This window comes from Phascolarctos cinereus, unplaced genomic scaffold (genome assembly GCF_003287225.1).
Source record: "Phascolarctos cinereus isolate Bilbo 61053 unplaced genomic scaffold, phaCin_HiC Scaffold_3;HRSCAF=262, whole genome shotgun sequence".
NCBI classification, from domain to species: domain Eukaryota; kingdom Metazoa; phylum Chordata; class Mammalia; order Diprotodontia; family Phascolarctidae; genus Phascolarctos; species Phascolarctos cinereus.
The window spans coordinates 33710159-33737099 of NW_027555736.1; the positions used below are offsets into that span (position 1 = coordinate 33710159).

General features: G+C 43.1%; 1 protein-coding gene across 1 annotated transcript in view; it reads left to right on the top strand.

Annotated features, from left to right (window-relative positions):
* PEAK1 (pseudopodium enriched atypical kinase 1) overlaps positions 1–26941 on the top strand; it is a 278737-nt gene that overhangs the window by 121324 nt on the left and 130472 nt on the right. Inside the window, 1 exon segment of the mRNA XM_078150761.1 lies at positions 21012–21176. The gene's annotated coding sequence lies outside the window, so the exon portion shown is untranslated.

A 26941-nucleotide genomic window follows, 5' to 3' on the forward strand; every position in this document is an offset into this window, starting at 1 on the left:
CTAACTTTGGATTGCTTGTTAAAACAGTGGGTCTTTCTGGACATAACTGGACCAAAAGAAGTTTGATTCACTGTTGGAATTTTCTAGTTTTGTTCTTGCCCTAGTCAGTGACCTTTTGGCTGCTCCCTGGAAACCGCTCCTCGTATTTATTGGTCAGGAGTTGTGGTGCAATATTATCTGTTAAGATTGAGGTAGAGTCATCCACACAGAGCAGGGTTGTTTTTGTTTGTTTGTTTGTTTTTTGCTAGGCAGTGGGGTTAAGTGACTTGCCCAGGGTCACGACACAGCTAGTAACTGTCAAGTGTCTGAGGCCGGATTTGAACTTAGGTCCTCCTGACTCCAGGGCCAGTGCTGTATCCATTGTGCCACCTAGCTGCTCCCAAAGTTTTCGATTAGATATAATCGAATAATAAGTCGAATAATTGAATAATCAGTCTTGAGTAATAAGACTGAGTAGTTGAATTTTGAATTTAAGAAGTGAGAGTTCTTTAAATTCATTTGATTCCGGACCACCTCATCTCCAAAAATTCAGTAAAAAAAGGAAGACAGTGTCAAAGTTCTTGCTATAGTTAGTTTTCTATGGGACCTTTACTTATCTGTAACTTCAGTTTTTCTCTTTTCATTGTAAGAACTGTGTTTAGTGATGAACGTTGGAGAGGATGTGGGAAAATTGGGACACTAATTCACCGTTGGTAGAGTTGTGAGCTGATCCAGCCATTCTGGAGGGCAATTTGGTACTGGGCCCAAAGGGCCACCAAACTTGTGCATACCCTTTGACCCAGCAATACCACTACTAGGTCTTTATCCCAAAGAGATCATAAAAAAGGCAAAAGGACCTACATGTGCAAAAATATTTATAACAGCTGGTTTTGTGGTGGCAAAAATGTGGAAATTGAGGGGATGCCCATTAGTTGAGGAATGTGGCTAGACAAGCTGTGGTTTATGAATGTAATAGAATACTGTTGTGCTATAACAAATGATAAGCAGGTGGACTTCAGAAAAACCTGGGAAGACTTACATGAACTGATGCTGAGTGAAGTGAGCAGAACCAGAACAATGTATGCAGTAACAGCAACATTGTGTGATGATCAACTATGAGTGACTTAGCTCTTCTCAGCAATACAACGATCCAAGACACTTCCAAATGATTCATGATGAAAAAATGATATCCACATCTAGAGAAAAAACTGATGGACTCTGAATGCTGGCATACTATTTTCACTTTTTTTTGTGTGTGTGCTTTTCTCTTTTTGGTTTATTTCTTCTTTCACAACTATAACTGATGTGGAAATATATTTTACGTGATTGCACATGTATTAGGGGAAGGGAGAGAGGGAGAAAGATTTGGAACTCAACGAATGCCAAAAATAGTCTTTACATATAATTGGAAAAAAAAAAGAAAATACAGCCAAAGGCCTAAAAAAATGTGTTTAATCTACACAAGACTATTTATTGTGAAAAAACATTTATTGTCATTTAAGTGCCGGGCACTGTGAAAAGAATTCAATCCCTGCCTTCAAGGAACTTAACAGTCTAATAGAAGACAGTACACAAAAGGAAGCTGGAAGGGGAGAGGAGTACGACCGGGGGTGGGGGGGGTCGGGGGTCCCTGGCACTGAGGCGTGTCAGGGAATGAAACCAAACAGAGCAGCTGGTTAGAAATGAAGAGGTAGAAATTCTTAGCCCTCTGTAACGGGAAGCTTTGAGAGGACTCTTGCAGGATGTACTCCTGCAGGATTCTCTTAGATCTGTGTGTCCAGGATAGGCATTTGGTGGATAAAGACAATAACCCATCAGTTACTGCCTGATCTACAGGAGGGGGGACCCAGCATGCTGGGGGGCTTCGCTTTAGTTTTCTCCCATTGCACAGCTCCATCGACCTCTCTCTGTTCCTCTTCTCTCTCTCAGACCATCTCCCTTAGCACCGGTGCCTTGTCCTAGAGTATTCCTGTTTATTACGTGTCGCAGTGTATCCAGGTTGGGCCAGAGCTGTGGTCCTTGGTCTAGAGAGAACTTTACTAGTGTAGCTGCCCCATGCCCTGCACTCGAGGCCCTAACAGATGCTTAGGATGATGAGGGAGTCATCTGACTCACCTCCATCAGTGCTCATCCTACTGAATTCAAGTCAACTAATGCTGTTTTCAGGAGAAAATTCTTACCTGCCAGAAATAGTTTTGCTATTTGTTACACGTTGAATTATTCAACTTTTGAGGGAGAGAGTCTTTCTGACTTAAATTCCTACCGGTGACATTGAATGACAGGATCAGATGAGGCATTTACAGTACATTTCAGTCACAGGGTTTTCACCATCACATGACTAGGCTGCCAGCTTCCTTTTTGTTGGGTTGTTTTTTCTGCTTAACAAGTCCACAGCTGCATTGGTCTCTATTCTTGGAGAAAAATGTGTTCTGTGATGGTGCTGCTGTGTGAATAGACTCCATGATGAGAAGTCCACTGTGGATACATTACTATTTACCAATTTCCTTGAATCTAGCAGCACAGAGATTTTATGATTACCTTTATCTCATCATAAGTGGTGCCCGTGGCAGTTAGCAGGTAAAATGACAGGTATTGTGGGAGGATGAGAGTCGGCCATAGGCTGCAATGCCCGGCACTGTCATGTGGGGAATCAGCAGGCAGCTCGTGTTTTACTGTTTGAAAGGCAGGAAGCCAAGGACACGGGGACACAGGGCCCAGTGCAGTTGGCTTTCATGCTTCAGAATCGTCATCCTCTGCACCTGAGTTCAGTGAAGTTTTCCTTCAGTTTTCTCCTCAGTGGTTAGTTCAGGAACCTTGTATTAATATGCTGCCTCATATAGACAACAGTGAAGAGCTCACAGTAGAACTGATGTCTGTTTATGCATCCCATACCTGAGCCTCCTTTATGCTATCCCTCCCAAGCAGCCGTCCACCATCTACTCTAAAGCTGACTGAGGTTGTTGGGCGCTCTCCTGTGTTAATGAGCTGAGAGGTGCTCCCTCAGAACTTCCTCTTGTACTTGGGAAGGTGGTTTTGGAACCCAGTGTTGTGGCCTTTCCTGGCCTTTTTGGGTCTTGTTAGTTAGTGTGACTGCTCTCTGTTCCAGTTTTGTGGAATCTGCAGACTGCAAAGGGCACCCCCTCTGCCAGGCCCGGCTCCTGGGGGCTTTGCCCTGGATGGCCCCATCCAAGTCCACTTCACACTATGGAGGACTGCTTCAGCCCAGCCGTGATTAAACCAGTGCCCCTCCACCTGGTTGTAGTCTCACCCTCATCACAGCCTTAGCCTCTATATGCCTTAAGTTCCTCAACTATAAAAAGATTTAGTAGCACCAACCTTGCAGAGACCGTTAACATCCTGTCCAGCTTTAAATATGTTGCCCAAAGACTTCATCACCGGCTTGCTTCCCAAATGATTGACTGCCTTTACATATATAGATATAAATGTGTGTATGTGTGTGTGCACGCACACACACACACACACACACACACACCCTCTATACATCCCACTGCCTAGAAGGCACCTTAGAAATCATTGAGTCCAGAATCTTGGTTTTACAAATAAAAATGCAAACTTGAAAAAGGAAGTGCTTTGCCTCAGTTCCTGGTACTAGCTGGGACCAGTCCCTCAGTTTCCTAGCTAAGGGATTTGGAATAAGCAGGATTCTGAATTGTGGCATAAAAGCAAATGAAGCAATCTGTGCAGGTAAGTTGTGTCTATAAAAATGAAGTAACCTGATCTGTTTTTCTTACCAGGACTAATCCTTAGTACAGTACTCAGGTGAACATTTTATTTCATAAAATTCCATCCCTCATCTTTTAGAAATACTCTGTCAGTGATCCCATAGTGTAAAACTACAGGCTGTTCTACCTTGGCAGCTTTATGTAAACAGTTATTTCAGCTTCTGTTTCAAATCAGTGATTAATAAAAAAGCTTCTCCCCAAACAAGGCAGTGGAACCCGGCATTTTTCCTTAAATGTTTGTCTTCTAGCAGTGTTTCCCTTTCAAAATGAAGTCTCCCACCACGTGATGTGATCTTTTCTCCATTGATACTGGAAATGTATTCATTTAAATTTTTAAACACTATGAAATTTCTTTCTTAAATCTTTTTTAAAGTTTTTGAAATGGCTGGCAAATTGCATCTGCCAGTTCCATAGACTTAAACTGCTGGGGGAGGCTTGCCCAGATGGTTCTAATAAGCTAAGGAAAACAGCAAAGGACAACTCGGGGGTGGGATGGAACTGTAAGAAACAGCTTTACTGAGAGGTCTGGCCTAGAATGGGCAGGAAAATGGGCCCTCTATCATTATCAAAGTCTGCTTTTCTTAAGATTCCTTTTTATAGACTCACAGGGTCATAGATTGAAAGCCAGAAAGGGCCCTCAGAGGCCATTTAATCCACTCTCCTCGTTTGACAGGTGAGAGAACGGAGGCCCAGGGAGGCTGGCCCTCTGACTCCCACTTGAGGATTCGCTCGGTGTCCTGCACTGCCCCTCGTCAGTGGCCTCCTTGGCATCGGCAGGGTGGGGGCTTCGTCAGCCAGCATGCCTGTGACTGGACCTATAAACAATCCACAAGATTCAGGGAGATGTCATGGAAGAGTATTCTCTGAAAAGCCAATTTTGACTCTTGACACGTACAGTATGCTTTTGGGACCAGCCAAAGAACCGAGAGCTCTTAACCTGCTGCATGCTGTGTTACAGTAGTTTTGCTGTCTCTTGGTGGCCTGAAGATCAGTTTCCTGGAAACCTCAAATCCCTAGTATTGACCAACTTCATTCAATGCAGTGAACATTTATTAAACCCCTCCTGTGTGCCAGGCACCGTGCTTAAGTGCTAAGGATACGAAAAGAGACAAAGGATAGTCCCTGCCCTCAAGAAGCTTATGGTCTAACAGGAGACAACATGCAAACAGAAATATACGGAGCCAGCTGTATATAGGATAGATAGGAAATAGTTAAAGAGGGAAAGCACTGGAATTAAGAGGAGTTAGAAAATGTACAAGGTGGGATTTTAGTTGGGTCTTAAAGGAAGCCAGGGAGGTCAGTAGGAAGAGTGGAAGAGGGAAGAGTGTTCCAGGCATGGGGGACAGCCAAAGAAAGTGCCCAGAGCCAAGAAATGGAGGGCCTTGTTCATGGAACAGTGAGGAGGTCAGTGTCCTTTGGATCGAAGAGTACATGTCGGGGAGTAAAGTGTAAGAAGACTGGAAAGATAGAGGAGGCTTAGGCATGAAGGGCTTTGAATGCCATACAGGGCATTTCATACTTGTCCCTGAATTAATGTAATGTGGGAATGCCTTGAGTCTACAGAAGACTCACCTTCATGGACTCATATCAGTGTCGTCTTTCCGTTTTACTTTAATGGTCTTCACTGTGGTTTTGTCGGAGCCTTACGTTGTATAAAGATGACTGACCACCTCCTTGCACTTTGTGAGCTTGGCCCTTACTTAGCTATGGGATTAGACCATTCGCATCTTGAGAGCAGAAACGATCTTCTGCCTTTTTTAAAATCCTCAGCATTTAGCATAGTCCTCGGCTACTCGTTGACTGATTAAAATTGTTCGACTGGACCTGTTCAAAGGCTAGGGTTGGGGCCTGGATCTGTGATTTCATTGTCTCAGGGACTTCCTGGATGAGGAAACCCTCTCTTCCCATGTGAGGTGGGAGCTTCTTTTCAATCTAGACTCTGAAGGTTGCCTAGACCCCAGACAAATTAAGCAGTTTGCCCACAGTCACACAGCCAGAATGTGTCAGAGATGGAACTTTTGAGCCACGGTCTTCTTGACTTTAAGATCTGCTCTCGGGCTGTCATGCCCTGCTGCCTTTCATAGAATATTGGGTCTGTTTATCACCAATCCTGTTGGCTTAACTGGTATCTTTTCCCCGACTGATATATGGAGGCTCTGTGCGTGAGCCACCTTCCAGAAAAGGCCAACAGCCCAGTAGTAGAATGGGCAGCCTCAGGCCTTAGGGTGTCATCTCTGACTCGAGGTCCTTAAGCAAAGGCTGGATGTCCACTTGGTGATAGTTTAGAGGGACTTTTTGCCCTGTAATGTGTTAAACTAAATGACCTCGAGGTCCCTTTCAGCTCTGATCTTCTGTGATGATTGCCTTCTCACAGTCTGAAAGATTAATGTCTGGTCTTTGATACGCAGTTACTCCAAAATGAAGTGCTTTACAGCCATAGTTGGCACATAATATTGATAACTATTAATTCGCAAACAGAGCATGAGAAATGATAAGGAAGCTGCTGTTTTATCTTCCCCAGGAATGGCCAACCCTGTGGCCTGTGGATATTATTAACAGGAACTGCTTTCTTTCCCCTTGGTATTTGGGGAGAGCCTTCTGTTTTTTCATTGAAATATAAAGGTATAGACAGAATCACTTTGAAAGAATGTTACCACACAATTTAAGGAAAGAAAAAAACCCTTTCCTCAAAAATCTCACCTGATGCTTCTCACTGTTTGCTGGCCACAGTAAAGAACCGTGCTCACTCTGGTGTCCATGGCCTTGCCCAATGCAGGGGAGCCAGAGGAGCTACCTTAACGCTGCCTGGATGGACGGCTGCTACTGAGAGGGACGTTGGGGAAGCACATGGGCCTTGTCTGTGTTCTCTCAGTTTCTGAACACAGAGTTTATTGAGTTTATCTGGTTTGTAATTTCCTTGTTAAGTAGATTATCTTGTGCTTTATATTTGTAAAGAAATCTTGATTAGCTTTTATTAAGTGTCCATTATTACTGAATGATGTGATTAATGTAGCTCCATTTTGGATCATTGCGTTTGCATGAATCAGAGTGGTCAGTGTGCTTTTAAAATAAGATAGGAATGCTGTTACTGTAGGAGAGCTAGAAAACCATTTGGTCTACGTATTTTAAATTGATCCTCTCTGTAGCTTTGTTTAATTATTTGACAGCTAGGATTGAATGGAAAGAACGTCATATTTCAAGAAAACAAAATGCTCCAATCACCTACCAATACCAGGCTAATTGAATGGTGTATTGTCAGGTACTCTTCTGCTTTCTGCAAATATATTGTAAAATAGGGAAAAGTAGATGGTATTCCAAGTGCCCCTGAAAAGGCAGAGAGTGGCCTCCTCACTGAAGGTCTCAGGACAGAAGTTGCATGGCTGTTGTCTAGGGTCTTAGGTAATATTCCATAACAGCTCATGGCCTCTGGTCATTTCCTCTGCCTCTGAATACTGTGTTTATATGAAATATTTCTGCTTTAGGGATTTATCACCATCAGGTAATTTTAAAAACAAAGGGGCTACATTTTGTTTTTGTTAGGTTCAAAACATTGAACCTGGAAAAAAGGTAAAATAAAGGGATTCGTATTTCTCATGGTTGCAGCTATTGTTGTCTTTAATGTTGGCTGTTCAAATCAAAGGTTTGTGAGATTCCTTGTTTGAAGTTTATTTCAGTGCTTGCTTTTCTCATAGTGCAAAGGCTCCCAAGAAATGGTAGCTTCAAACTAAAATTGAGGAGTCACGTCTGATTTTTTTTAAAGCATTCTGTGGAGAAATCTTTGTCTGTAGCATCTCCAAACAAAATGCATTTCTTCTCTGAAGTTAGAGAACACCCTAATGGAAATATACTGAAAATTTGTTGTGTTTTCACGTGATGCCATCAGAACTTAGGGAATAGTGTATCCAGTGCAGAGATGAGGTCATTTGTGATGTAATATGATGTAGCCAAACATTTGAGGGCAGGGTTGACTAGTACATAGCAGAGTTCTTTGTGAAGAACCCTGGCTGTAATCTAAAGAGCTGTATCATTTGCTTACAGACCATTTGAAAGATCATTTATAATCAGCTACCAACAATAATGGAAAGTCTTTGGAGCAGGTCATCCAAATCCTAATAAAGCTTGTTGTGCTTAGCTCCATTCAGCCTGTGAAGCTCAGAGGTTTCATGGAGCTAAACAGAAATTCTGTTTGTTACTTCCCTGAAGCCTACCTTCCACCACATCTCCCTCATCACAGAACCCTTTGACTTCACTTATGAAGGGATGTATGGTAGCGAGCTATTCACTTCACTCACCTCCCTAGAGAAACTAAAGTCCACAGAGAAAAGTGACATGTAGATGGCCACACAATGAATTGGGGGTTATCAGGACTACGATTCCTTAATTCTAGTGAGGGGAAGCACACCAGTGACCCAGGTTTGCAACCTCCAGGTCGTCCTTGAGTCGTCATCCTCACCCGTCCTTCCTAGCCAGTCATTTACCAAATCTGAATGATCCCATAAACACTAATGGGCTACCTATTAAGCGGGTAGTGGCTGACCAAAACATGGCATATAAATAGTGGAATATTATTATGCTGTCAGAAATGGCAAAAGGGACAATATTAGAGAAACCTGGGAAGATGTATATGAACTGATGGAGAGTGTAACAAGTAGAGCCAGGAGAACTGTTTATGTAATGGCAACAGTGTGAAAAACAACAACCAGAAGTCCACAACCCCAAACAAGCTAGCTCTAAAAGACTGGAGGACCATGATCAGTACCATGATAACACCCCAGGTATCACTGATGAAGCATGCTGCCATGATGCCTTCCCCTCTGGTAGGCAGGTGTTGGACTCCTCTGTTAATCACTCCCATTTCACCTGACTGTAGCACGTTTGTGCATCCGCTGTTTGCGTGTTGTCTCCCGTGAGATTGTGAACTCCTTGAGGGTTGTCATTTTGCTTTTCATTGCATCCCAACGCTTAGCACAAGGTCTGGCACGTAGTAGATACTTAATAAATGCTTATTGAATGACAGAAAGAGATAGGTGCAGGAATTTGTTTTACCTTGCTATGCATATTGGTTATATAGGTTTTGTTCCATTTTCCATTTGGGAAGAAGAAGGCTAGAAAAGGGGAAAGGGGACTAGAAATAGGGTTTTCAAATTTTAAAAAAATGAGAAGAGAACAGAAGGAAGGCCAAGAGGAATCCCATATAAGCAGGACTGCTTTGAAAGTTACATGTTGAATTTATTATATCCTTAAGAAGAATAGTATGCTCTATGTAATAGAGATTTGTTGTTTCAGGTCATACCCTCCCTTTCTGCTCTACCATGTATATGTAAATGCTCATTTTATTTGGTGTCCAAGGTTAGAATCCAAAATAATTAAACCCTAACATGGTATTCTTAAAGAAGATGTGACCATATCATCTCCCAAATGGAACATCTTCCATTTCTTATTGTCCTAGTGATGACGTACACCACCCTTTGCCTGGAGCTTGGAGCCCTCCACAGTCTGACTCTCCCCCTGCCTTTTCAGCCCTCCCTCCCTTTCTAGCCAAGCCGGCCTTCTGGTCACCTGGTACATGAGCTAGGACGTTCTGTCTCCCTTTGTCTTGACCTTGCACGTGCAGGTCTCTGTGTCGAGGACGTACCTTTCTCCCAGTCCCTTGGGATCCCTAGTCTTCTCAGAGGCATTGCCTTCTCAGATAGGAGCCTTTACTTGGTTCCTCCAGTTCATCACATTCTCTCAGGGTTAAAATTCCTTTCATAGTCGGTATGTGCTTTTCTTGTATTTATATGTGTACGTCTGCATCCTTCAGTGAAGTGTAAGCCACAGGAGGTCAGGACTTGTTGATTTTTCAGTCCTCATTTCTCACTCTCCATGATCTCCCTGCGGCTTTCGACGCTGTTGATCATTCTCTCTTCTCTCTAGGTTTTTGGGACACTTCTCCCTCTTGGTTTTCCTCTTGCCTGTGTGACTGCTCCTTCTCTGTCTCCTTTGCTGGATCCTTACCCAGGTCATGTGCTCTAATCATAGGTGTCCCTCAGCTCTGGCCTGGCCCTCTTCTCTTCTCCCTCTGTACTGCTTCGCTTGGTGATCTCATGAGCTCTCATGAATTTAATTACTATCACTAGGCTAACGATTCTGCAGTCTAACTTTCCAGCCACAGTCTCTCAGCTGCCCTCCAATCTCATATTTCCAACTGCCTTTCAGACATCTCAAACTAGATGACATCTTAAACTCAGTACGTACAAAACAGAACCCTTCCTTCTCCTCCCTTCCCAGACCCTCAGTCGTGCAACCTAGGAGTCATCCTCAACCCCTCAGTATCTCTCACCCTCCCCATATCCAAGCCGAGGCCCACTGACTTCTCCTTTGCAATATCTCTTGAATACTGCCGCCCCCCTGGTGCAGGCCCTCATCTCCTCACCCCTGGATGATTGCAGGCTGCTGGTGGGTCTGCCTGCCTCGGGTCTCTTGCCACTCCAGTCCGTTCTCCATTCAGCCATCGAAGTGATTTTCCTAAGCATAGATCCAGTCATATGACCCCACTACTCATACCAGCCTCCTGTCTCCTCTGGGATCAAATACAGAATCTCCTTGCATCCAAAGACCTTCATAACTGAGCCCCCTCTGACCTCTCCAGTCTTCTTACATCTTCCTCCCTGACAACTCTTTGATCGAGCAACACGAGCAACACCAGCCCTCCTTCCTCTGCCATGAACAAGCCTCGATCTCCTGGGCCAGGCATTTTCAGGTTTTGCCTGAATCCCGGAAAGCTCTCCCTTCCCGTCTCCATATCCTGGCTTCCCTGGCTTTCTGTAAGACCCAGTTGACATCCCACCTTCTACAGGAAACTTGCCCTGGCGCGTCTTCATTCTAGTGCGGCCCTCTTTTGTTTCCTGTTTGTCCTGGAGATAGTTTGTTTGCTTGTTGTCTGCCAGGTGAGATTGTGAGCTCCTCGAGGGCAGGGCCTATCTTCGTCTTGTACTTAGTAGGTTTTGCCTTTATGCTCAGCTGCTCAGCACAGATAGTAATCATTAATAAACATTTGTTGAGTTGAATAAGACACCAGGACTGTCAGACCATGATGTCTAGAAGCATGAAGGTGATTACAATTTCTCATTCAAGCCTTGTATCTTCTCTTGCAAGTTGTTGTTCAGTCATTTTAGTCTAAGTCTTTGTGACCTCACTTGAAGTTTTGGCAAAGATGCTGGAGTGGTTGCCATTTTCTTCTCCGGTTCATTTTACAGATGAGGAACCTGGGGTAGACAGAGTTAAGTGACTTGCCTAGGGTCACATAGCTAGTAAGTGTCTGAGGCAAGATTTGATCTCAGGTTCTCTTGACTCCAGACCTGGCCCTCTATCCACTGAGCCACCTAGCTGCCCTGAACATAACAGATGCTTAATAAATGTCTGTTAAATTGCATCAAACAACATTTTAGAGATAGAACTATTGAGGCCACCCAGTCCAGCCCTTCGTCTTAGATAGAGGTGATAGAGGCCCTGAAGTCTGTGACTCACCTGAAGAAGGGTCACTCAGCGGCTTAGGTTTGTGGCCTCCCCTGACTTAAAGAGCTGGGTTCTTTCCACTACAAAAGCTGGTCTGATCAAAAGAGGTTTACCTTTGAGTGGGGAGAACCCCCCATAGTCTTTCCTGTTGAGAAAAGCTGCTGTCGATAAAAAAATGAAAGTGCATGATCCCATATTTTTCTGTCTAAGTATAAGCAGAGACCATGAGTAGCACTCCGGGCCCAGAATACTGCAAGCCCATCCTGAGTGCAGGCAGGCTACAGCAGAGACAGAAGAAGAGAGGCTCATTTTTTTGCATGACCCTCAATCCTATGTGTTTAACTGGGGAATTTTTTAGTTAGTTCTGTGCACACAGAGGCGTAAATAGCTTGCCTCTTCACAGGTTCCCTAGAAGTAGTAGATTTAATGTATTTTGTTTCAAGGTTTTTCCATATCAGCAGTAAGGTATATTATAATGTGTTGTTATAATCAAGTGCTGGCTTCCCACAGGTCGATGCCAGAAGCATAATTTTCCCTGATACAGCAGGTGGTTAAAGAAACAGCCCTTACTTTTGCAAGGTAGGAAATGTGCACTCATTCAAATGACTCCCTGACATCTGTGTGTCATCCACATTTTCTTATAGGTTATAATATTGGGGTTTTATAGTCCATTGGGTTCTATTGGCTCTAGTTAGGAATTTGATTTGAGGAAATTCTTTTCATCTCTTATGGCCTGAGTTTTATTTTCCTTCAAGTAAATTTTGGATTGCATGATATCTGTAGCTTCTTATAATTCTGAAATATCAAATCCACTTATTCCATAGTCTTTGCTGGGATCAAAGTAAGCTAGAGTGCTGGACTCAGTTGAGAAGAGGCGAGTTCAAATCCTGCTTCATACTTTAGCAGCTGTGTGATCCTGGACTAATCATTTAATGAGCTTCAGTTTCCTCATCTGTAAAATGGGGCTTATAATAGCCTCTGCCTCACAGTATTGTTATGAGTTATCAAATGCTTTGCAAACCTTAAAATGATCTGTAAATGTTACTATCATTATATTAGCCTAGACCCGCAACTACCGAATAAACATAGAAATAGTGGAATTATCCAAACCAACTTTTCTGCAGAACCCTCCTTTAAAAATTATGCAGAGAGTTCTGGTGCCAAAGTGGCTAAGTGAGGAAGGAACCCTCTGAAGTCCTCCCAAATTCCCCTCCAGACAGCTACAAAAGTGCCTCAGAATTGGTCTAGGAGCAGGGAAGCAACTGTGACCACCTGGCAGGAAAGGTCTGTCTCACTGGGGGTGGAGGGGAGAAAGGTCCAAGATCAGCAGCCAGCCAGCCTCACAGCAGGGGCCTGCAGCAAAGCCCCAAGCCAGGGGTAGTCTACTAGCAGCTCCTAGGCCAGTGAGCAGTCTGTGCAGCAAAAGCCACCAGGGAGGCCTTGACCCCTCTGCTGATCAAGAGTGAAGCCCCGCCTTGGAGACCCTGCCACTGGGGCCTTCTCCAGGGGGCCAGCCACCAGAAAGGCTCTGTTACCGTAGCAGCCCAGTTAAAAAGCCTCACCCCCCAGTACAAGCCATGAGGGTAGCCTGCCCTCCAGTGAAAGCAAACAGCTAAGCCTGAAGCCCAGTGAAAGCCAGCAGTAAGACCCTGAGCCATAGTACGAAATCTTGGGACAGTATAGGACCAGAGCCCGACTTTCGTATAAAAACACTAAGTCACAAAAAAGGCAGAAAAATGAGCAAAAAACCAAACAGACAAAAAAAGAGCTTGACTATAGAAAGTTACTATGGTGACAGGGAGGCACAAGGCATAAACTTAGACGAGGACAATAGTGTCATAAAATGGCTATATGTAAAGCCTCAGAGAAAAATGTAATTTGGTCTTAGGCCCAAAAAGAATTCCTGGAGGAGTTTCAAAAGGATTTTTAAAAACAAATTAGAGAAGTAGAAGAAAATTTGGGAAAAGAAATGAGACTAATGCAAGAGAATTATGAAAAAGGAGTCAATAGCATGAGAAAAAGATATACAAAAATTTACCAAGGAAAATAACTACCCAAAAAGTAGAATTAGCCAAATGGAAAAGGAGTATAAAAGCTCACTGAAGAGAATAATTGCTCAAAAATTAGAATTAAGCAGTGGAAGCTAATGACTCTATGAGACATCAAGGTATATAATAAAACAATCAAAAAGGTAAAAAAAAAAAATAGAAGAAGAAATTTCTCATTGAAAAAAACAACTGATATAGCAAATAGATCCAGGAGAGATAATATAAGTATTATTGGAGAACCTGAAAGCCATGATTTAAAAAAAAAATCCTGTACAACATCTTTCAAGAAATTATCGAAGAAAACTGCTGTGATATATTAGAACCAGAGGGCAAAATAGAAATTGAAAGAATCTGCCGATTACCACCTGAAAGTGATCCCAAAATGAAAATTCCCGGGAACATCATAGCCAAATTCCAAGGAGAAAGTACTGCAGGCAGCCAGAAGGAAGCAATTCAAACGTCATGGAGCTACAGTCAAGATTACACAGGATTTAGCAGCTTCCACTTTAAAGAACCAGAAGGCTTGGAATATGACATACCAGAAGGCAAAGGAGTTAGTATTACAACCAAAAATCACCTTCCCAGCAAAACTGGATGTAATCTTTCAGGGGAAAAAATGGACACTTACTGAAATGGAGGACGTTGAAGTGTTCCTAATTAAAAGACCAGAGCTGAATAAAATATTTGACATCCAAATACAGGCTCAAGAGAAACATAAAAAGATAAAAAAAGAAATAAGAAAGACAAAACATAAGAAATTCAGTAAGGTTAAACTGTTTATATTTCTGTTTGGCAAGATAATATTTGTAACTCTTAAGAACTTTATTACTGTGAGAGCAATTAGAAGGAGTATATATAGAGAGAGAGGGTATGGATATAAAGTGAATTTGATAGGATGATACCCAAAAGACAAAATAAAGAGGTGAGAAAGAAAATTGTACTGGAAGAAGAAGGAGGGAAGAGATTGAATGGAGTAAATTATCCCACATAAAAGAGGCATGAAAGAGATTATAATGGACGGAAGATGGGGGATGAGGTGGGCAAAGCTTAATTAAGCCTTACTCATTAAAATTGACTCAGAGAAGGAATAACATACACACTTAATTGGATATAGAAATCTATCTTACCCTATAAGGAAGTAAAAAGGGACAGGGCTAATAGAAGGGGGGGGACTGATAAAAAGGAGGGTAAATTGAGGAAGGCAGTGATCAGAAGTAAAACACTTGTAAGGAGGGAAAGGGTGGAGGCATAAGAGGGGGGAAATAAACAAGGAAAACATAGTATGGAAGGAAATACACAGTTACAACTATATATGTGAATGGGATGAATTCACCTAGTAAACAGAAGCAGATAGCAGACAAAATATCTAAAGTAGCACTAAATTAAGAGTGTGAGGATTTACTAACTTGTATACATCAGGAGGAATGTTTATCAACCTGATAGATCGTTTTTGGATTCTGCATTCACGGTTCTGGTGCATCAGTCTTTCTGGCAGTTTCATGTTCATGAAGGTGTGCCCTCTGAGACCCACCTGGATGTGGAGAGTGGGGAGCAGTACTGAGGACACACATGCTCAGAAGGATTCTATACTGTCTGTGGCATCTCCGATTACTTGGAGAAGATTCAGTCTAGAGTATGCACTCTGAAGATGTGAAAGGCAGCTCTGGCACGTGAAACACATGAGGCTGTTCTCTTCATATTCTATCGATGTGGGAAGAATTAGGTGTTACAGTTTGGGGAGGTTAAGGATAGGATAAACAAGGGATGATGATGAGGTGTGTGTGTGTGTGTGTGTGTGTGTGTGTGTGAATTTATCCTAAGATCATGGGATTTAGAGGGAGACAGTATCTTGGATATTAACTCTTTCATTTTACAGATGAGGAAAATTGAGGTTTATAAAAGGGAAGTGGCATTCCCGAGGTCACACAGGCAGCAGGAACCAGCATTTGGATTTGAATTATGCCCACACCTCTAGTGTTCTTTCCACTATATGATAGTTGCCACCCAATCTCCATCAGCTCTCATTCTCCTGAGACCTCTATCATCACACCCATACCTGGCCCACGTTAGTCAGACCTAGGAATTGGGTAGGAGGTTCCAGCCAACCTTGAACTTCAGGGAGAGAGGGAAGGGGAATGGTTGCAAGTCATACCTCTGGGGGGAGTCAAATGTTCTAGGATCGTATGATCATAGGTTCAAGTCTGATCAGAACTTCAGAACATCACCTCACTTCAAGCTCCTCACTTTGCAGGTGAGAAAAGCATGGCCCAGTGTGGCCATGATCTGTCTGAGATAACATAGCAGTAAGTCCCAGGCCTGGGATTCGAACTCAGCTCTCCGATTCCATGGGCAGGACTTGGCAGCTGTCAGGGCGGAAAGAGCACCGAGTGACCAGGGAAAGGGAATGAGAAATGGCGCAGAGGAGACCGAGCCAGTCTCTCTGCTCCTTTCAGAACTGTAATCTGCGTAGAGCTGTTTATTTAAAAATAGTTTAGAAGTTGATAGTGTTGAAATTAGGAAAATTGCACCTATTGGAAGAAGAAATTCTGCTAAACGGTTGCTTCAGGTCTGTAAGATAGTAACGAAATTCATCCATCCCTAACCAGAAACGTGACTGCTTGGAAGAGACAGTGTGGTGTAGAACGTTTAATGCATGTAACTTAGAAGAAACTATTGTCTGTAAAGGAGAGCGGGCCCATACAATTCCATACTGAAAATTCTTTGCATAAAATGTTTCCAAAGTCTGCACAAAGTAACTTGGGCATTTAGTTTCTGACTTATTTTGAATAAGTATTTTGTTCCTTGAGGAGATGACTTTGTGTTAGTCATGTGTCTGTTTGAAGGAGGGGCTGGCAGGAGAACAGGAGATGTGGGAAGAACCAGGCATTTTCACATAGTGAGAAAATGAAGACTTAATGTCTATGCCTCCTCTGCACCAAGATCTGGGTGTCTAAGGAGGCTTGTGTTGAGCTGGAAGTAAGTTTTTCTTCACTTGGAATTTGGCCAGGGGCATTACGATTTCCCTTCTTCTGGCTGCTCTCAGATCTAGTCAAAGTCATGGAGATAATTGTCCCTCAGATTTTTGTCTCATTTCTTCATCTGTTTTACATTTTCTGCATTTTCCAGTAGTTTGTGAAAGACAGGAAGGAGGAATAAAATTGGTCACAGGTAATTTGTTGTTGACTGTATGTCCTTTACAAAAGGTGCATGAAAACAGTCCCATTAGGGCGGTTGATAGTCAGCTTTGTCATCTGCATGATTTTATCCCTTAGAAACGTTTAGATCCTGGTTGAATCAATAAATCTTTGTGCCCAACTTAATTCAGTAAATATGTGTTAAGTGCCTATTATCTGCAAAGTACTTTGCTAAGCTCCAGGAATCCAAAGACCCCAAATGGAACAGAGCCTCTTCAAAGGGCTTACCATTGTGGGGGCAGAGGCATGACATGGGCACTAAGAAGCACATTCATTCTGAGGGGGGGGGCAGTGTGGTTTAGGATTTTGTGCCCTTATGGATGAGGTGAGCCAAAGCTGAACCTTGCAGGAGAACGGGGGTTCTGAGAGTCAGAGATGAGGGTGGGCTTTATGGGCCTCACAGATGGGTTGGCAAGTGCTCCAAGGCAGCAGAGGGAAACCCGATTTCAGAGAACAGTTAGAAGTGGTGTTCAGCTGAGAGGTAAGCCAGACCGGGAGGAGCAGAGTGAGAGGTTGGTTGGACCCAGAATGTGGACGGCTTTCGTTGTCTGGCTGAGGAATTTGTGTGTTCTCTTTGAGACAGTGGGCTCTGGAATGACCTGTATCAGAGACTGATTGATGAGTAGCCGGAGGAGACTTGGGTTGTATTAAATTACTTATTAAACACCATTTACTAGTTGCATAACTTCAAATAAATTACTTCCCTTTTCTGATTCTGTGAAATAAGGCAGTGTGATTACATGATCTTTAAAGTCCTGTCCAGCACTGAGATTCTTTAATTCTCAGCCTTTCTTTCTTACTGAAGAAAAGACTGCTGCTAAATATGGCACACCTATTCCTCTTACTGTCTTTTCTGCACTGGTGTTTTTGCTTTATAGTATAGGGCAGGCCATCATTTTGCTGTTAGGTGTTGAATATCTGGTTAGTTCAAGCTGAATTTCAATTCATTTTCTTTCTCCAGAAGCTTGCTTTCCCACCTTCCTTCCTTCCTTTCTTTCTTCCATCTTTCTATTCATCCTTCCTTTCTTCCTTCTGTCCCTCCATAATTGAACCTGTCTGTAATACATGAAGCCCTGCCCCGTGGAGGCTAGAACGAAAGGCCTGGGATTATGACTCATCTAGAGGCTGTTGCATAAACTTGGGGCAGGGGGAGGGATGTTCCTACTTTTAGACAGATGTTACAGGCAAGCCTTCCCGGTCTCCTTGCTTCTGTGATGTTTGTTCAACACACTTGGACGTAATCCAGGAGAAAAAGGAGAAGGAAGCTTGTTGCATTTACGTGAAGGAAAAAAAATTCTCTCTCAAGTCAAAATAAAAGTTGGATTTGGTTTGGATAGAATCTGTACTTTAACTGAAACTCAACCCCAAAGAGGCTTTGATCCCTCTGCTAGTACTTTCTTAGGCAGAGATAATTTATGACTTCATAATGCGTCATGGTATTGGATATTGACGGATGGATTTCCCATCATGATGCTTTTTCCATATTGTCTCTAATGGCTCACGAGCGTGTGGCTACCTCTCTTTACTGCCTTGGCTTTCATAATTCAGTTGTGGAAGGGGTATTGTACACGTGAAGATTTTTGGTAACAAGCACAAAGGGGAAGGATCAGACAGACTCCTGCACACCCCTAACCCTGTGTGTGTGCCCTTAATCAGTGGCCCAGAGCAGGGCTTGTGGAGTCCACATCTCTTTCATCTCATGTGACTGTGTCAACCAGAGGGTTTTCAAAATCTCTCATTTCAGCACCCTGAGCCATGCTGGTTGAACTTAGATCCATCACTGAAATAAGTTGATGTAATATTCATCTTGCTAAATAATTTTTCCCCTTATACTATCCTAGCTACATGAATATTAAGGGTGTTCCCCATTTCTGGGCTTCATTATCACAATAGGAAACAATGAAACCTAGGGTCTTAGCCCTGAATCACTTGATAGGGCAATAGTGATGGTGACTCCGTGTGAAACTTGGAAGTTTACAGTGGCCTTTGTCACACACGTTGTCACATTCAAGCCACACAGTAATCCTGTGAGATGGGTGGACAAGCTAATGCTTGTCCTTTTACACATAAGGATGTCAGGGCTCACAAAGGTTAGTCCTGGTCACACAACTTAGTCTATGTTGAGGGATTCAAACCCGGGTCCTGTGGCTTGAAATCCAGTTTGCTTTCTGTTCCAGGAGAGCGCTTCCCTTTGACTCACAGGAACCTGAATAACTAATGAAGCCCCTGAGCTGGATTACCAAACCACACCTATCCAGGCCGTGGTTGAGAGGCTGTTCTATTATGGAAGGAAGGGTGTACAGTCATATCCTGGTGATAGACCATGATGAATACTCACCATTATGACCCAGAGAACAACTGGGCAGCAGCCTGGGTCCCTAGAGAGTAGAGCTCCTGAGTTTAATCAGAACAGCTAGAGAGTGTAAATATACTAGCTTTTCTGCTTCAATCAGGATTTCGCTCATTTGAAATGAATAAAGACTCCAGTGGGAAAATATCTCAATATTGTTTTTAATTTTCCCTTTGGAAGGGCAAGGAGTTGTTTTGCAAGGGTAGGGAAAAAAATTCTAGTATAATGAAACAAGCAGTAGTCTGAGAGGTGGGAATCCTGGGTTCTGTTACCAAATCTTCCTTGAGACCTTGGGCCAAGATCCTTGGAGAGTCACAAAGTCCTGGAGCTGGGTGCAGAACCTGACATGGCCTTCATGGCAGTCTTTTTGCTTATGTTTATTATGAGTGATGCAAAGCAGGATGGGCTGATGCCCTGCTCATAGCTTTGAGGGAGGAAGAGTGAAAATGAAGGATGGCCTAGTAATATCTAAAGGTGCTTTTTAAAAAATTATGCACATATAAAACTTTTGTTGCTGTTGTTAAATCATTTCAGTCATGTCTGACTCTTCATGCCCCCACTTGGGGTTTTTTGGCAGAGATACTGGAGTGGTTTGCCATTTCCTTCTCCAGCTCATTTTACAGATGAGGAACTGAGATAAACAGGGTTAAGTGAATTGCTCAGGGCCACACAACTAGTAAGTGTCTGAGGCAGGATTTGAACTCAGGAAGGTGAGTCTTCCTGATTTCAGGCCAGGCTCTCTCTTCACTGTATCACCTAGCCATAAATCCCCGAGTGCCATGGTAGTTTGGGTAAAGGGAGATGTGTAGATTATAGTGTGTTACCAGTGGGGATTTGCATATCAAAAGCCTGAAAAAGCTCTCCTCACAGAGAAATTTGACTAGAAAGTGCAATGGACTGGTCATTTATCCAGAGCAAGGAGTGATAAGGCTGCTGACCAGCATGTTTCATTTGTCTCCATGTAATGCCAACAGGTCTGGAGGAAGGGCCCCCATCAAGTTGGGTCAGAGAGTTCTAGGAGAGCAGAGATGGAAGACATATTGCAGTCTGCACAGTTGAGGAGAACACCAATGAGAACACCAGCATCAATGAGATCATGGGTTCATGAGAGTCCAGGGTCTCATCCTGGTATGGAGTGATTCTGGGTAGAATTCTGAAAGTCTGCAGGAGTAATTCAGCAAAGGTCTGTCCGATCCTACTCAATGCTGGAAAGGCTTTGAGGACAATCCAAACAATAGGCTATGTCTTTAATTGGAGATGAGCCCACCTGGGTGCAGAAATTCCCATGCCCAAAGGAATGGCCACTGTATAATGAACGTGGCTGTCCACAGTTCCTGAACACCGGAGGCTGTCTCCCAGTGTAGTACAAAAGGATTGGAATGTCTCTTTTTCTAGATTTTTCAGAAACTTGACTGAATCATAAATCCTTGAGGTATTGAAGCATATTGTGATCTAACTTCAGATTAGAAGTTAGCTAGAAACACTTACATTTGTTAGCATCTGTTTTTGTAGCTCAGGGGCAAAAGCTTGGGGAAAATATTCCAAAATTGAATGTTGTGGCTGTCTTCCTGCTTGTCATTTTTATAACATTGGGAAAAAATTCCTATTGTTTAGTGATCTGTGAAAAGATTAATACAGAAGCACATCTGGTGAAACCAGCTCTAGGAAGATGAGGAAGGTAAGCCTGGGACCCAGAGACTAGAAAGTCCCAATGCTGCCCCTTTACCCTTGGCAATCCAACCTCTGAAGCATTCTGAGTTCCTGACGTACGAGCCGAGCATCTGAAATGAATGGCATTAGTAAGCGGGCATTTCAGGAAATTGTTTTTCTCAGGGTTTGGAGTCTAATGAGTGGCCGTGTGAACACAGAAAATCGCATTTCAGGGTCCACTTTCCTCCTGTGTAAAGTGAGAGCTGGACAAGATGATGGGGTGACAATGGGAAGATCATCCTGGCCAGCGTTGATGTAGCTTCAAGGTTTACAGCCCACTTTACACGGGTTATGTCTTTTAATGGCATTGTATAATTCTCCGTGACCTTGCACTGGTGCCCTCTTTGCTTCTCAGTTTTCTCCTCTGTAGAACGAGAGTGATCTCTAAGGATGCTGCCCGCTGGGGCATTCTGTGAAGAAAAATTAGAGTAGCTTATGTGTGAAAATGGCATTTAAGCACAGAGAGCTATTTCTTCCTTTTGTCTTCCAGAAAACATTGTTTTCCTGAGAAAGCAACGCAAAGAATAAGATAAAAAAGAAAGGAAGTTCACCTTGAAAAAATCCAGAGCACTTTGAAATTTCAAGGAAACCTTCCATCACCTGCTGCCGCAGCCACGCTGGGCCTGGGATGTGGCGAGTGCTTCGCATGTCAGTGGTAAATGAACTTCTTTCCTGTGCTTTTCTGTTCCTGTCAGGAGCCTGTGAGATGATTGGAGAATTTTCTGTTACATTTAAACAGTTGCCAAAAGTATTGATAAAGCTCTTAATTTGATAACTAGCATTAAGCAAAATGATGTTTTCATTTGCCTTCTTAAGATCTAATTTTCCAGTTGGTGGAAGAGTTCTTCTTCCTTCTTTCTTCAGATAGATCATACTGCCTGAAGCAACAGCAGCTTTTAAGTCGATATAAAAACATGACGTCATGCTCTGATCACTGAATGGCTTTTCATGCTAGGGAAAATAACAGAATCTCCGTGCGAAGGAGTCGGTACTCATCAAATGCCTGTGTGCCGCTTTCTGGTTATTCTTCAGGACTTGTCTTCTTTCAGGCTGCTTTTCTTCTCTCTCCCCTCCCTCCCCATGCCATGCCTCCCGCTCTTGGAACCTCATAAGTGTACTAAATTAGGAGCGGGGAATCTGCGGCCTTCAGGCCACCACCCCTGTACGAAATGGTGGGGAGAGAACTGGAGAAAAATGGGGCTTGTGGTGTTCTCTTCTCCTCCTTTTGGTCTTTATTGCTCTGGCCTTTCTTTTCCCTTCCATGTTCTCCTCCCATTGCCCCCTCTCCTCTTTCTACCTTACCTTATTAAGCTCTTTGCTCTTAGGAGAGTTGGACAGATTCAGGGGAAGCAGGAAAAGCAGGAGAATTCAATTCAGTTCAGCAAACCTTTATTAAACACCAGACTTTGTGCAAAGCACTTTACTAGACAATAGGGTAATACAAAGAAGAACCCAAGAAGCCCTGCCCTCAAAGGATTGACATGTTCTTAGGCTAAGAGAGCATGTGTACTAATGAGTATATAGTGCAGTGGGGCTAGAGTCAGGAAAACCACCTCAGACACTTAGTAGCTGTGTCACCCTGGGCATGTCTGACCTGCCCTGAGGCCCACCCATTACTGAAGAGGCAGGATTTGGGTACTCCAAAGGAAGATGAAAGAAGTAGGAGAACCAGGTGAGAAACATGTTGTGAAGGCTAAGAGAAAGGCCCGGGGAGGATGATTTGCAGTGTCCTGAGGTGCAGAGAGGCCAAGGAAGGTGAGGTCCCGGAAAAGGCCATTATCATTTGAGAAGATCAGTAGTCTTGGAGAAAGCAGAGTTTGACCAGTGGCCAGCCAAAATCCAGACTGCAAAACTTGGAAAAGTGAGTAGGCAGTGAGTGAGGGGAGGCAGCAAACAGAGGCTATACTTCTTGGAGTTTGGCAGTGAAAGGGACAAAAGAAAGAGGGTGATAAACTGGTGGGATAGCAGAGTCAGGAAAGGATTTTGTTCTTAAAGGGTTGTCCCATTTTCAGACTTTATTGGCTCTTTTTGTGTTCTTGGGCAACAGGAAGAGAGAGAAACAGAAATTGACTGGGGATGAGGAGGGGGATGGAACATGAGTTGCTCCATGGGGGGCTCTCTATTGGAAGATTCAGGGTGACATTGTATACATAGACATAGTTAAAGGGTCTGGCCTTAGTGAGGAGAACCACTCATTCCACAGAGCCAGGAGGGAAGAGGAAGATAATGAATGAAGATGTGTAAGAATGTTCGTGGATGTATAAGAAGAGAGAAGAGGAGCACTGGGTGAGTGTTTTCTCAGTAATGTAGGAATCCAAGGTCATCTTCTGAGAAAGAGAGAAACAAGATTTGGAACAGCTACAGAGAAGAGCAAGATAGAGACTCAATCCAGGACTAGTAGAAGCTGTGAGGGCCTATTCAAGACAGAGTAGACCATCTGCTAAGTGAAGCCGTGAATCTCTGGTGGCATTTAGCAGCTCAGGAGGAAGAGTGGTATAGCAGAATGGGCATGATGCCTGCCATAGCATGAACAGCAACAGGACGGGGGGGGGGAGTTTCAAGGGTGAGGGCAGTGTAGAGTTGGTCTACTCTAGGGCCAAGACTGCAAAGAGAAGAAATTGAGGCCAGCACAGGAATGACTGATTAGAAAAACGGGGACAGATGGAGGAATTAGAGGTTGCAGTAAGAATGAAAGATGGATTTAGGAGGAGTGAGGCAGAGGGAGAGAAAGGCAAGAGATTAAACTCAGAGAGAAATATCTGAATTCAGTTTAACAAACATTAATTTGCCAGGCATTAAATAAGGCACTAGGAAGACAAAAAAACTATTCCTGCCCTTGAGGAGCATACATTCTATTATATAGAAATATAAGCCTATGATATGCAAAGTAATTTTAGGGTAAACATTAATTACTGGAGTATTGTGAAAGAGGGGAAGGGGGGAACAGAAAGGAGGGATCTGAACCAGATGATGAACCTAAAAGAAAGAGATATAGTGTTCAGTGATGGTGGCAGCCAGGGCTAGTGTCCAGAATGGTTAAAGGGGAGAAAGAAGCTTGCCAACACTTACTCCTGACCAGCCCACTGGACGTGGTCACCAGGGAGGGTGACCAGCATTGCAATATCTTCCAGACAGTCAGGATTCTATGAATACTGTAAGACAGAAGAGTTTAAGAGGAAGAGAGAGAGGCTGTGAGGGGAAGGTTGTTCATGGACAGTATTTGCAGAGGAAAGGGGAATGAGAAGAGTGGGGAAAACGAATGGAGAGGCAATGGGGGAAGGGATTCTCAATCTGGGAGATGTCAAACCTGACTCCCTAGGCTTAGATGAGCAGGAGGCACAAATCCTGTAGTCTGCGTGTCAACCATTTTGGATCTCTGTCTTCCAAGATTTTCTCTCCCTAACCTGCAGCAAGCTAAGGGCTTGTGACAGGGATTTAAAGTCAGATGTAGATTATCAAGAACTAGGCTAAACACACACAAGGCACCAGTTCAGCTCCATCATGATTAACTTGAGTTAAAAAAAAATGTACAGCTCTTTTTTGGTGAGGATTATAAAATGATACCAGCTAACATTTAATGCGAGTCAAAATTCAGTTAATGTGATACATATGAATTAAGGTCTTTAACATGCTGTTTTGTCATTGGTCTTCACTTGCTGTGTGCTGCTTCATCACATAAGGACCAACAGTTGTGTTTCATGTTTTTTAAAAAAGAGCCCTTAAAAGCAGGCAAAAGAAAAAATGCCTCAGACAAACATTGACGGCACACACACACACACACACACACACACACACACACACACACACACACACACGGGCGGGCCACACACACACACACACACCCCTTAGAACAGAAACGATGTAATTGAGCGGCATGAACGTGATCCTAGTCATTCTAAACTAGCACAAGAGCTTGGAACAGCTCAGTCGACAGCATGGACAATCACAAAGCGTGCAGGTACAACGGGGAGAGGATAAGGAAGACAGCAGCATCTTTGTATGGTTTGCAGACAGCTACAAGGACCAGCGGAGTCATTGTGAAAGAAGCGGAGCCCACATAGGGGTGGGGGTGAGTGATGCTGCTGTCCAGACAGAAGCTGGCGCATACTGATGTCCCAAGAAAAGAAGGAAGAAATGGAGACTCTGAGGATCAAATTTAATGTGAGTGAAACTGGTTCATTCTGCAAAAGGTGCTTTCCAGAACTTAACATTTCTAAGAAAGAAAAAACTCAACCTGGATTTAAGAGTGTTTGCAGATGTCAAAAGTTATGCCCGAGAAGTACAGTGTACAAAAGAAAGAGGCCACCCTCAAAAAATTGAAATCGACCTTTTGAGCTATAGAAGTTGGGAAGCCAGAAATTATGGATGCTGACCCTAATGTTGATCAAAGCATGTAGACTCACCAAGATGTGAATATGACAGCAGTATCTTTGTACCCACCCGCATGTGTATAAAGATTTGAAGAAAGAGAAGAAAGTTCAGTCTATGCTACTGAAATATTTTAAATGACAGAAATGATGGTTTTCTCACATCATTAGTGTAGGGTTATCTCTAGGTGCAATATTCAGTAACTTTTTTGATTTTTAAAATTTTGCTTTTATAATTATAACTTGTTACTTTGTACTGAATGAGTAAGAAATGCATTTTCTTATTCTTTACGGTTATATTACATTAATAAGCAGATAAAACTTATTTTAAAATTTTTTTCATTGCATATTTCCATTGGGCTGGAACCAATTACCATATTTTACATATAATTATAACTTTTAGTAATGTGAATTTGAATGATGTGATGCTTTATATGATTTATTATTCACACTAATGGGGACATGGCTGTAGTTACCTCCCAAGATGTAAAGCTGTGCAATGTACCCAGTATGAGTCTACACATTCAGCCTTGTTCAGGCCTGGCATCTGTGACTCCAGACCAGTGTCAGGTCTTTGCCTGAAATCTCTGTCAGCTTTCTGGTTCCAAACACAGCGCTAGGATCTAATACAAGAAAGGAGGGAAAACCTCCCAGCAAACAGGATTATTTAGACCCAACACAGCCCAGGCACAGGAGTGAGCAGAGTACGGGAACTAGATCTTGGTAGTGAGACCTTGGCAGATACTTAGAGTTAGGTTTCTGGTCATGAGAACCCTTATCTGTGCTAGAGTGCCAGCCAAATACAGGGCAAGTATAAAAGAGAATGGGGGCGGGGGATTTAGAATGTGCCTGACGCTCAATCATGGAAGTTCTCTGCACCACCCCTGGGCTACAGGCAATGCCCAGCTGGAATTCTATCCGGGTGGGGGGGGGCTGTCTGTGTGTGTGTGGTGTGTGTGTGTGTGTGTGTGTGTGTGTGTGTGTGTGTGTGTGTGTGTGTGTCCAGGAGGGAGGCTACTAAAGCCCACTTTTCCAGGGCTGTAGAATCAAGCTGCAGTGAAGTCAGAGGCAGAGCCCAAAGGCCTCAGCCAGTGCAAGCAGCGTGCCCTCAGACACAGCTGCATTCCATTGTTCTTTCCTGTCCTTCGAACAAGGTGCCCCTTCCACAGTCCTTGGCCTAGTTAATACTAACTTGTATGAAATAGTAGAGCCCATGGAGCCGTGGCCACAAAGTCATCTCTCGGGCCCATTCCTCCCAGAACTTCCTTTGGAAGAGATTATTGCCATATCAGTTTTGTTAGGAACATTATGGTTACTTGGGAGAAAGAACAAGTAGCATTGCTTTAACTATGGACTCATCCATAATTCTCTTATCAGATGTAATCATTGTTCACTTAAAGACCATGTGCTTTGATTGTAAGTGCTTGTAAATTCAGTGTCAGCTCCACTTGGGTCACTGCTCTGAAAAGCCTGTGCAGCATCTGCCCTCAGCATTCCGGTGTCCTGGCTCTTTTAGGTCTGATTGATTTGAATCAAGGCAGTTAAATTTAAATGAAGAAATTATTGGCATTGACAGTAGAAGTATAAATAGAATCCTAATGATCTGAACACCTAATTAATAATATAATAATGGCATTTTTATTCTTTAATTATAGATTCATTTCATAATTAAGGCATGAATGAAAGCCCTTTTGTGCCACTATCAGCTATGCCAAAGGGAGTAAGTAGATCAGTGAATCCCTTTTAAGAATTCAATTATATCTTGTCTGTACTGTCCTCAACTGTACAAGCAAGAACAAGAGAAAGTCGCGTTTGTAACAAGGCCAATACTGGCAGAAACTGTAGCCCAGAATGCTCAGAAATGCAGTTCAGGCTACACATAGAAAGCATCCAAATTGTTCTGTCTTCTCCAACAGTGGCCTAAGTGTTATCTGCAAAACTTGCCTGCTTCTGCTATCCTTTTAAATAACTGTATTTCCTTATAGAAAATATAATTTTATACAATAGTATTTTTAGCACCGTATGTCTACAAGACCTCTTCCTTCTATTTATA